The following is a 12276-nucleotide window of genomic DNA, read 5'->3' on the forward strand; positions in this document are numbered from 1 at the left end:
ATTTATCCCTTCACAGCTACTAAAAAAATTGTGTATCACAAGCATATGTTTGGCTTTCTTCGCAAACATTTAAGTAGAGATGCCATCAGATCCACACTCTGTCTCCCTAAACACAGATGTGTTTTTTTAAATGAATAGGATGCATAAATTCAGCCCCTTCCATAATCTTGCAATCCCATATTCCAAAAAGCACATGGCATCAGATCCACATGCTGGGCCAAATTCCACGCTAAGATACCCCCAACACAAATCCTTTAGACTAGACTAGGAAATGAATTTGGGCATCAGAGGACAGAATTTAGATCATATTCTAGATTCAGCCCTTGGAATTAAACATGAGCTATTGATGCGCACATCTGAGCACAGAATGTAGTCTTTGATGGGGAATGACGTGAAATATCCATCCATTCAACATCTAGCTTTTAGCTAAACATGCTATGAAGTCTCTCATCTACTTCCACAACAGAGGTAACATTTTCAGGATGCAAGTTTGTCATGGAAGGATATGGAAAATCATCAATGTGCATTAAGAGACTGATGATTTAAGCATAGGACAGCAAGTTCTAATCCTACAGTTTCTCTATCTGTACAATTGACATAATGCAGTAACACTTATTGATCTGCCTTATGGGATATTAATGTTTGTAAACCACTTTGAAAAGGGGCCACTTAAGTATTATGACATCTTGTCACTTTACTGCCTTAATATTTCTGGATGGACATTTATTTTGAATCTGTTGAGGCATTAGTTACTCCTTTCTGGGAAACAACAGGAAAGCTCTGTGAAGCAGGATAAAAGATGTGAACTTGATCTTTTCAAAGCATCTGCATTAGTTTTCTCTGATACACCATCATCATCATCCATATTTATTGTAGATGTGCAATACATTTCCTTGTTTCAGTAAGTTGTTCTGCTGCTTCTCGGACAAATACCTCTAATTTTTCAACAGATACATAGAAATGATGTAACGTATGAACTTGTATCCATCTAGAAATATTAGACATTATCCACAGAGCTAACTCTCAAGAGTCTTAAAAGTGAACACTAAGAATATTAGTCAACAGAACATTTTGGACAAGATTTACTGTCCAAGATGGTTTCCACATTTTTCAAATGTTGCATTTGTATTACATCCGGGATTCATTCCCAACCCACATTCTTCAGAATTCACTGACACTTAGCAAAACCATGTTACAAGTAACATGCTACAGGTTCCAACTCTACAGAGCAAAGTTTAAGTTTTTTCTTTTTAAAAAAAAAAAAAAAAGAGGGAGACAAAATCCACTATATTCTTTCTTTTAATAGTCATTTTTAGCATTTAAGATAGACAGAGCATTCTGTTATTGATTTGTGCACAGTCACCCTGCTTAAATCAATAATCTATTAGTCCTTTTAAATTAAAGTTAGATTCATCAAATGCCCTTGAGAGGTCTCAAATATTCTGTTCCTTATTTCATGCTAGTACATGCATCTTAGTGACTCCCAATCAGTATCTGGAATGATAAAAATTTAGCTCTAAAACTCTGCAATCTCAGCAGACGTGTTCTATATTAGTTCATTGAGCTATCTCACTCAGTGTAAAAACCAGTTTTTAGACATCCCATGGGGAACGAGGGTTGTGTTATTTGGTAAAACAACTGCACTCTTGCCATCCTTATATGATTTTAGTTTGGAGAAAGTAGTCTTTTAGGAATAATTCTGATCTGCTTCTACTTTTTTGATCGTTTATTCCAAAGAAAAAGCAGCATCCAATGGTGGTGTTAATATTGCTAACCATATGCTCAGCAAAGCTCTGTCAGACTCTGGCCAAGCCACAGGAACTTGTGTTACTTATATGAGATGAAACACCCGGCTCTGTTCATAAATGCACAAAGCAGAGTCAGCAACTGAAGATGCTGAGGAAGCTGCTATAGAACTGCCAAGGTAGACAATTTGAAAATGGATATGACAATCAAAAAACAACAAGAACAAGAAATAAACCTCCCAAGCCAGCTCAGCTATATCTGCTTTTAAATTGGCTTAGCCCATACACTGCAAACATGTGTCACAAGAACAAACGCCTAGTGAGTTTTATTTGTCACAAGAAAACAATTACAGGGCTTGTTTATTTTTGGTTATAGACAAGAACTGCACAGAGGGCCTGGATTCAGATCACATGGGCTCTATTTCAATCTGTTAGTAACTTACTGTGGATCCTTGGACTTAGGTAAACTGAGGCAAGGAGGCTATCTGTAAAATGGTATGCTGGCAACTCCTAGGAATGGTGCCAGAGGCTTAATCGATTCATGTTTGTGAACCACTTTGCAGTCACTGGATGAAAGATGTTATGTAAAGGAACAAAGTACTATTATTATTACTTCACATAAGTTGTTTGGGCAAGAGCAGCAGGAAAAAAGGCATTCTGTATATAGGTGTATGTGTTACAAATAGGAAGGTAGAGTCCCAGCTAATGCAATTTTAAAGTAATCCTACAATTTTCCCAAAGTGGGGAAAAACAAAACACAACTTGATTTTTAATGTTTTGCTGTAAGCAGAGGATGTGACACTTGGGAATCTCAACTCACCTGAGAAAATACAGCATAAAAGAAGTTACAAAACACAAGTTCCACTTAAGTATTCAGGGATTCTCATACAAAAGGTCACTTCATGATTCCTAACATGTTTGAAATTTTTCTAAAGGTTAGATAAAGTAGCAGATAAGATCCTTAAGAGAGTGTATAAGAGCTAATTTACTGCTAGCTAAACCATGTTGACAGATAGAGGTATTTTATTTTGTGGCTGATTAAAAGCAGACAAGCATTATGAAGCCCTTTCATTATACTAGAAACTTAGATTATTAAGACTGTATTTTAATGCACACTTTGGACAGCTGAGTCTTAAAAGAAAAAAAAGTTGTAAAGCAAATGGCATTTCCTGGATAGCCCCAAGGGAACTTTGAACACTGGGTTCTGAGTCCCTGGTGGGAAGGAGCAATTTCAGCTAATTAGGGTGAATAGAAAAGTGTTGCATTTGGTCAAAACATTCTGTTAACCCTCATTTTTGTTGGCACCAAGAAGAGTCAGTCAGTCTATTTTTTTTTTTTTTTTTGGTGAATTCACTGCTGGAGTGCAAAGCACACAGCTCACATACATTAGGCAGAAAGTCAAAGGAAACGCCAAAGTTCAGCTAAAGTACAAGTAATTAGAAACAGATTCTCTGCCGCTTGTATGTGTGCATTTCATTGTAGACGTTATTTATAAGCCTCCAAACATTTGCAAAAATAACTATATTCCGTAGATCATTTAATTTTTATGTCTAGTCTAGAAAAAGAGTCTGCCTTTAATCATCTTCCAGTAAAAATCTAGGCAGTGGAAAAGTGGGTTTCATTTGTTTCCATACAAATTTATTTCTTTCATATGCCATTCAAGACTATATCATCAAATTAAATCCAAAATATCACTGACTCCTGCCCCCTCAAAAAATTTTAATAATAAAGTGCTTTGAATCTGTCATACTTAAACAAATAGTTTGCATTGTTATGAGGTTGTTGGGTTTTTTTTTTTTTTTTTTGAAAAAAAATGGTTTGGAAGACAAAAAAAAAAGAGTGAGAGAAAAAGAAAACATTATCATGGAGACTTGCCAGCCTTGACTTAGTAACCTGGCCATGACCCTAGAGTGAGTATGCGTTTAACCCGGTCACACGGGATTCTGGCTGAGTACTGTTGCTGGGCTATCAATCCCTGCTATTCTTACTATATATACAACAGGTGCAGATCACAGACAATGGGATGAAAACAAAGGGAGATACCATAGGTAAAGACTTTGATTTTCTTTTCTTTTTTAAAACAAAGATGTTTTGTTAAAAAAAAAAAACTCTTGCAAATCTGTTCCCCTCTCAGTCACTGAAGCTGTCTGCTTGACCATTAGAGTGAATGAGGATTTTAAATACACAGCAAATCATGCATATTCCATTTACACAGCACCGTAATTAACTCAAACCATGAAAAAAAATATGCTCAGTTTAAAAAGAAAAAAACATTTCCAGCTTGTGATCCATCAGCTTAAATTTTTGTTAGTAAACTGGGGTACCAGTACTATCACCATCATCATTTCTTTTGAATATTTTATGCGTGAACACAATGCACTGGGATTGAAATAAAAGCTACCATGATTGGCCCATATGGAGACAATACATCTACATTTTTAGATGTCTACAAGTACTTTTATTTATTTATTTTTACTTTCCATATCCTCTTTTTCCCCTCCCCCGTCTAATGAGCTCATGTCTTGTCAGCTGCACACATCTGTCTTTAATCTATAATGTTACATTACTTATTTCATTTTAACTCATGGTCATAATTTTTCGAGCATTGATTTTATTCATGACATAGTACAGCTCTACAAGACAGCTTAGGTCTTAAAAAAGGGGAGGGGGAATTCAGAATCAACTAATCACCGTATACTGTAACTACATGACCTGGGCTGAAGGCCAAAAAACAAAAAAAATTAGTCCTCAGGCTGACTTTTATTATGGGAAGTGGCCTTGCATTTTCATAAGGGACACCAGAAGATTAAATATCTACATTAAATTTTTATAATGTGGTTTTCTACTTCAGAGAGCCAAAGCTATCCTTGTCTGTTTGTTGAAAAGCTAAACATGATTCTTTAGATCAGTGATTCTCATCCAGGGCTCCCTGGGGGGTCCTGAGCAGGTTTCAGGGGGGTCCGCCAAAATAAACCAGAGAGCAGGGCCGGCGTTAGATTCGCTGGGGCCCAGGGCAGAAAGCTGAAGCCCACGTCCAAACCCCACCACCCCGGGTTAAAGCCGAAGCCTGAGCAACTTAGCTTCACGGGGCCACCTGTGGTGTCGGGGCCCAGGCCATTCCCCTGCTGGCTACCCCCTAATGCTGGCCCTGGCTTTTAATCTACTGGATATGCAGAAAAACAACTGTTGTGACAACGGTGGGCCCTGGAGTTTTTATAGCATGTTGGGGGGGTCTCAGAAAAAAAAAGGTTGAGAATGAGAACCCCTGCTTTAGATCATTATTCTATACCATGTAGAATTCCTACAGTATGCTTCAAATAATATATCTGTCAAAACCACTTAACAACATAACTAAATACTTAATAATGAGCCCAACTCATAGCCATCAAATTGAAAATAAGGAACCAGATCTAGCAATTCTTATTAGTGTAAGGGGGACAAGATTAGACCCAAAAAGCAGCACACTTTGGAGAAGAAAAATGCTACTGTGAATGAGGAACAAAACTGTGACTGAATTTGTCTGAACCTCAATTAGCCATATGTACAATGGAGATAATATTTCCTTTCTCCAACCCTTTGTGTGTCTGGTCTATTTAAATAGTAGACAGACAAGATAGGTGAGGTAGTAGCTCTTTTATAGGGCCAACTTCTCTTGGTGAGAGAGACAAGCTTTCGAGCGTACACAGAGCTCTTCTTCAGATATGGGAAACTTACTCAGGGTACGTCTACACTGGCAAGTTTCTGCGCCACAAGTTATACTACTTTTATTAAAATGCAGGAATTAAACTGCTGTTGCGTGCCCACACTGTGCTCCTTGTGACGCTGGAGCGCATCTATATTAGCAGCTCTTGCACCGCAAAGTCAGCAGTGCATTGTGGTAACTATCCCACTGTGCAACTGGCTGCAGGGTGCTTTGGGAAGGGTTTGCAATGCCTCATGGGGCAGACACAGAGTCACATGATGCAGGTTTCCCAATCCCATTGTTCTATGGGCATCCTACTACATTGCCAGCTGCTTTTCAACTGAAGTGTGTGGGGGGAAAGGGGAGGGGAGAGTGTGTATGTGTATGGAGAGGGGGAGAGAGACACTGTTTTGGGGGACAGAGAGTATGTCAGCATGCTGTCTTATAAGTTCAGACAGCAGCAGGAAGCAACCAGTCCTGAGGCAGGGGGAGGGGGAAACCCGACATCAGCCCCCGCCTCCATCCCTGGGCTCTCTGCACAGCAATCTCTCTCTCTGTCTCTCTCTTACCTCCCCCCCCCCACCTGCCTCTGTGTTCAACAGCTCGAACATTCCACAAATTAATGGTTTGCTTTGTGTCCCGGAGCAGATCAGCACAGCAGGGCAAGGGCTGTCAGAAATGGTGCTCTGAAAGGGGAGGGGCTCATGTCTCCAGGGCAGCTTGAGGCATTATGGGACAGCTCGAGGCCAATTACAGCACAGAAAGCAATCAAGTGTCTACACTGGCAATAGAGCGCTGGAGCCTCTGTGCAAATAGCCTTATGACTCTTGTGGAGGTGGTTTTTTTGCAGCGTTGCAACTGAGGAGTTTCTGCGCAGAAAGTGGCTTGGCAGTGTGTACACATCTGCAGTTTGAGCGCAAAAAGCTGCTTTACTGCGCAGAAACTTGCCAGTGTAGACAAGCCCTCGGCGTAACAGCTAAATACAAGGCGAAACAGATTGTTTAGCATAAGTAGTTAACACATATTTAAAGGGACCCTACAAGGTGAAGTGGCCTGTTAAGGCTGTTTTGGGCAGGGACTTTATCTTTCTAGATACTTGTACAATCAATAGCAGAGCTGGGCCCTGATCTTGGCTGGGGCATCTAGGCATTACTGTTATACAAATAATAATAATCCTGCTCAGTCAATAGAAGTTTTGATGAATAAATCTTGAAAAGCCTCAGTAATCATCAGTAAATCAAGTTAAATGCTCAATAATATCAACAACTCAAAAAAAAGTTGTTCAATGCAAAGGGCTTGAACTTTCATCACTTACACATGATTTAGATGGGAATTTTGGGTGCAGAGGGAATACAAACTCAAAAGAAATTAGCAACACACTTCAAACTGTTAGCTTCACAATTTTTTTAAAACTATTAGGCTCTATTATGGGAAATCAATGTGTGGAACTTTAGCGCACAATATGAACCAGAGTCTTGCATTACAAAAGCAACTCTGAGCAAGGGTACAATTTTGCTCCCATTGAAGTTGATGAAGCTTTTGACTGCAACAGGAGTAGGCTAAGGCTCCCAGAATGTCAAAATACACTGCTCAAAGTTGTTTAAAGAAATTTCTGAAGAACTTATTTCCCGTAATATTTTGTAAACTTTACATTTTTCTCTCAATTTTCTACTAACCAGGATTACACCATTGTTCTATATGTATTTTTAAACCAAAATTCAAAAGTGAACATTGTAAAGCCCAATTTTCATTCCAATATGTAAACAAATTTGTTAGTGTAATGGCCACCAAAAAGAAACTGTGAAACTTAACACCTGGTAACTGGGTACTATGGTGATGGGTCACATAAGTGATTCATCACTCTGTGATTAAACTTCCCAGCTTGTCCGGGATATTGCAATACAACTAGCTTGATATACAAATGAATAGTGAAGATGTTCAAGTGTTATGTTTTTTTTAAACTGACGACAGAACTGTATTGGCCTACTGTCTCTTTTAAATTAGCATATGCAGGTACACCCAGGCAACAATTACCTCAGCAAAGCAGCAATTAAGAGTGCAGATGGTTTCTGTATCATTACGTCTGGCAGAAAAGTGGGAACCCCATGGTAAACTCTGACCTCAGTCTTAGGCCTGGTCCACACTACAGGGTTAGGTTGTCATAAGCTGCCTTACATCGACCTATCTGTGGAAGTGTCTTCACTTAAATTTGGGTCCCACCGACATAAGTGACTCTCTATGCCAATTTAGTAACACCGCCTCCCTGACTGGCGTAGAGTCTTGGTCAATGTAATTAGGCAGACACTGCATTGCTTACGTTGACTGTTACTGGCTTTCAGGAGCCATCCCACAATGCCCCCCACTGACAATACAAACACTCCTGGTGAGGACGTGCACTGCTGACACAAGGAGCCAAGTGTGCGCAAACACAAGCAATTTAATAACTGCAGTGGCTGTATGCCGATGTAAGTTAGGTCAATATAATTTTGTAATGTAGACACGGCCTTAGGGTATGAATACACTACAAGCACAGGAGCAGCATAGCGGCAGCTATGCCGCTGGAACATATCCACCCTTGAGAGGCAGTAGCTAGGTCAACGGAAAAATTTACAGATGAATCTACACTGGAGCTTAGGTCGTCTTAACTATGTCTCTCAGGGATGTGAATTTTAGGTGTAGACCAGACCTGATAGAAGTATGAAAGACTCATTACTCACAAGATAATTTTACAATCTTTTAAAGTGACATAACATATGGGCTAAAGTAGTTAGTACAGAGGGGCCCGCATTACCTGTCTTACACACTGTGATAACCGTCTTTGAATCTAGAGAGAGTGCGTAGATCTAGGGCACCATGGTACAGAAAAAAGATCAGTAAAATAGCTTAATTTTAAAAGATTACAGTTCTACTCTGATAAGTGAGCCTGGAAAAACAGCTTCTTCTTACTCAACAAGTTTGCCATCTGCGTATAATCCAAGTCATATCTGCTGCCTTTAGTGGTAAAAATAAGTGTTCCTTTCTGTCCACTCTTTTTAACCCAGTAAAGCTAACAGAACTATGAGATAGTGATCTGGATCTTATTGCGTCACGCCTTTCATCAACAAAATTGCTAAGTTCCAATTACGAAGCTGTAACATTAGCCAGTGGACTCATATTACAGTAGCCATGAGAGTCAGTGGATACTCACTGGCCTCGACTACGTGACAGAAGGATAACCTTATGTAACACTGACCCATATCATGCGCGTGGAGCCAGGAAATAAAGATCAGTGTCTTACCAGTACAGGAGTGTGTTAGAAACCCTTCCCATTGTGCTCGGATTGCCTCCACATTTAGTGCACACAAATCTGGCCTCTCATTTGTTTACCCTTTTATCCTACTCTTTTATTTATTCATTTCAGTTCCCTCACTGCTTATTAGCACATTAATTTGGGATGCAGTTTTCAGCAACCTTGAAAATATTCATTGTTCTTTGCCCAGTCATGTCCATTTCTTGCATTATCTTTAACTGAACCTGATTCTGTGTTACACCACAAATAATACAGTCTCCAGTTAGTTGATCTGATAAATAGTAACATTCAATTACTTGGCTTTATGGTGCAGCTTTAACGTGGTCAGTGGTCTCACCTGGCAGCTGGTCTTCTCAAGGGACATTCTTGCATGATCACTGACTGTCTAGGATTCTGAAATCCCCTTAAGACTTTTACTGCAATGTACTGTAGATCTACGAAGTCTCTGGGCACACCATACACAGCAGTCTTGAGGAATTTCACCTTTCACCTCTCCTGTCTAACCCAGCACTTATATGGCCCCTAGTACTGTACTATCTGAGGCCCAGATCCCCACAGGTAGTTAGGATCCTAATTTCCATTGATTTCAACGTGGATCTGGGCCTGAGTGCCTAATAATCTTTGTTCATTTCCACAGCCCCCCGGTGAAATAGGAAAGTTTTATCCCAATTTCACAGAGGGAGAACCGAGGCACAGAGAAAGTAAGGGACAGATTAATAAAGGTATTTAGGTGTCTAAAGATGCAAATAGGTGCCTAGTGGGATTTTAAAAAGCACCGTGGCACCCAACTGCTTCCTTAGGCTCTTAAATATCTTTCCATAATCTGGCTAAGTGATTTGCAAGATTTGGAGCAAGGAATACAACCCTGATCTCTCTTTGTTACCACTTGCTTCCAGGAAAATGCTACAGTCACCTTTCTCCAGTTCTCTGCCACTGTTGCTTCTAGACAGGGATTCAGGAGGCTTAATTTGCTCCATTTTTGCTAAAAATTTAGTTTAATTCAGACACAAATAAAAGAAAAAGTAACCTGATATAGGTCAGCTTATATAAGGTTACATCCCTGTCACATGGTAGATATCAATATGCACTGATTTCTGTTACAAAGGCAAGGCTGTAAGACCTGTACAAACCCTATTAAGGTCAGTGGGGTTGATACAGGTGTACGAGACAGCATGATTTGTACTGCAGAATGTTTATTTGTGATTGGGATGCACAAGCCACAAAAAGCCCAGGTTGCTTTTGAGATTCAAGGCTGAGGGTATAGGGCTAGCTTAGCAAAGAAACCTTTTCCTTGTAAATTAAGCACATATGATCTAGGAATCACAGAGACACCCTGAACAGGGAGGCCAAAATGCCATTTTCAGAGTTAATTTTGAGAGCAGAAGTCAGCCATGCTTAAAACCATTGGCTTTTTGGGTTCAGCGCTGAAGCATTTCTGGGACTGTCCATTATTGCAACTGTATCTGTTGTGTCTCTAGTAGTAAATGAAGAGCTTCTCCTGACTGCACAACCAGTTGATATGTATGTGAGCTTGCTGCAGTAGTTTAAAAAGGAGCCTTGTGACCAGCATCTATTGCTACTGCTACAGTAGAAAATAGGAAATTAAGCAGATTTAAATTTTCAAGTACAGAGACCCCCCCCCCTTCTAGCTGATACAGTATGCCAAGAAACACCTGCTTCAGTCACGAAATACAAGAACTTTTGATTAGAGCTGATTGAAAAGTGTCTTTTTCCTAGGAAATTTTGGAAAAGCCAATGAATTCAGGTTTTTGAAAAATAAAGTTTCAGATGTGGGTTTCTTACAGAAAAATCAGAACATTTTAAAGGAAAAAAAATTCTGTGAAATTATAGCAATTTTTTGTTGGGGGGAAAAAAAGTGTTGAAATTTTTTTTTAAAAAACATCCTCTTCTTTTGATTGCATCTTTCTCCCTACACCTTTCGACTTGCTTGTTGTCATAAATGATGTGTTCTTTGGAGCACGGATGGTGCCTCCCCAAGGGTTTGTACAGCACCTAGCATAATGGGGTCCTAACTGGTGCAAGATGGTGAGGCAGGGAGACAGGGTGGGTAGAGGACTGCTTCAAGCCAGCCTTTGGGTGCACATTAATATTGTGCTAATAGAGTACCTCTAAGCCTGGTTAGGGGGACATTTTCATCCAGAGACAAAGTTTGGCAGTTACTCCAAGGTGGTGAGAGACCAGACTGCTTCTTTCAGAGGGGTGGTCTACAGAGAACACTTACAATGGCATGGCTACGGCTCTCAGAGTCCTGAAAAATCCACAACCCCTAAGAGATGTAGCTAAGCCAACCTAACCCCCGGCCTAGAAAGTGCTAGTCAATGGAAGAATTCTTCCGTCAGCCTACCTACCCCCTCGCAGGGAGGTGATTTACCTGCGCCACCGGGAGAACCCTTCCCATCGGTGTAGGCAGTGTCTACACTACAGTGGCGCAGCTGCAGCACTGAAGCTCTACCGCTGTAACATTTTAAGAGTAGATAAGCCCCCAGGCCTTGTCTACATTAGAGAAACATTTACAGTTGTGTAACTGAGGCCATGTCTACACTACAGACTTTGGTTGACAAGTTACATCAGCATAAAGCCACCGCAGTTACAATATCATTTGTGCGTATGCATACTGGGCTCCTTGCGTCGCTGCCCTGCGTACTCACCAGGAGTGCTTGTGTCAATGCACAGTGCTGTGTACCATGGGTAGGTACCTCAGTGGGCAACCTGCCACCATCCAGTACACTGTCTTTTGGGAAGTTTTGGCGATGCATGGTGGGGGCAGAAACGAGCCATGCAGTGGTGACTGGGAGCAAGGGGTCAATTTCCCAGTGTGCAACTGTCTCCATCTTATAATGTTATCTATAGCCCATAATTTTCATACCTTTTCTAAAAATGCCATAACCCACATAGCCCTCCTTGCTGTCCACCACCCCTGAGAAAAGAATGTACCCTGCACAGCTCTGCATTATTGTCATGAGTGTTGCAAGTACAGGATGCATGATCTTCCGGTATTTGCAGAGCTGTAAGAGGAACTGACCATGTCGATTTCCTGGAGGAGAGATTGCTGTGGGACACAGCAAGAACCAATTCAAGGTTGTTGGTGGCATTCGCGGAGCAACTGCAGATGATGGAGCGCCGATTCTGGGCCCGAGAATCGAGCCCTGACTGGCCGGATCGCATTGTAATGCAAGCTTGGGAAGGAGAGTTGTGGCTGCAGAACTTTCAGATGTAGAAGGCCACATTCCTGGATCTATGTGCCGAGCTCGTCTCAGCCCTGCAGCGCAGGGACACCAGAATGAGAGCTGCACTGACAGCGGAGAAGTGAGTGGTGATTGCACTGCTGTTTTGGGCCCTGTTGGGAATTGTGCACTGGTTGGTGTACATCTGTGAATGTAGTGCTGTTGTACATTTAATAGATGCATTGACAAGCACTGCAAAATTATGATTCCCACACACTGTGTGTGTCACTGATCCTTTGAGTTGTGTCACATGGTACAGTAACAAATAGGTACTTTCTGAACTGCTAGGCACTCTGCAGCATATGTTGTGAACTA

At 40.8% G+C, this 12276-nt stretch overlaps 1 protein-coding gene across 3 annotated transcripts in view; it reads right to left on the reverse strand.

Moving 5' to 3' along the window:
- The window catches only part of RARB (retinoic acid receptor beta), a 287775-nt gene that overhangs the window by 102913 nt on the left and 172586 nt on the right, over positions 1 to 12276 (reverse strand). The gene's annotated exons all lie outside the window — the stretch shown is intronic.

This window comes from Emys orbicularis, chromosome 2 (assembly GCF_028017835.1).
Source record: "Emys orbicularis isolate rEmyOrb1 chromosome 2, rEmyOrb1.hap1, whole genome shotgun sequence".
NCBI classification, from domain to species: domain Eukaryota; kingdom Metazoa; phylum Chordata; order Testudines; family Emydidae; genus Emys; species Emys orbicularis.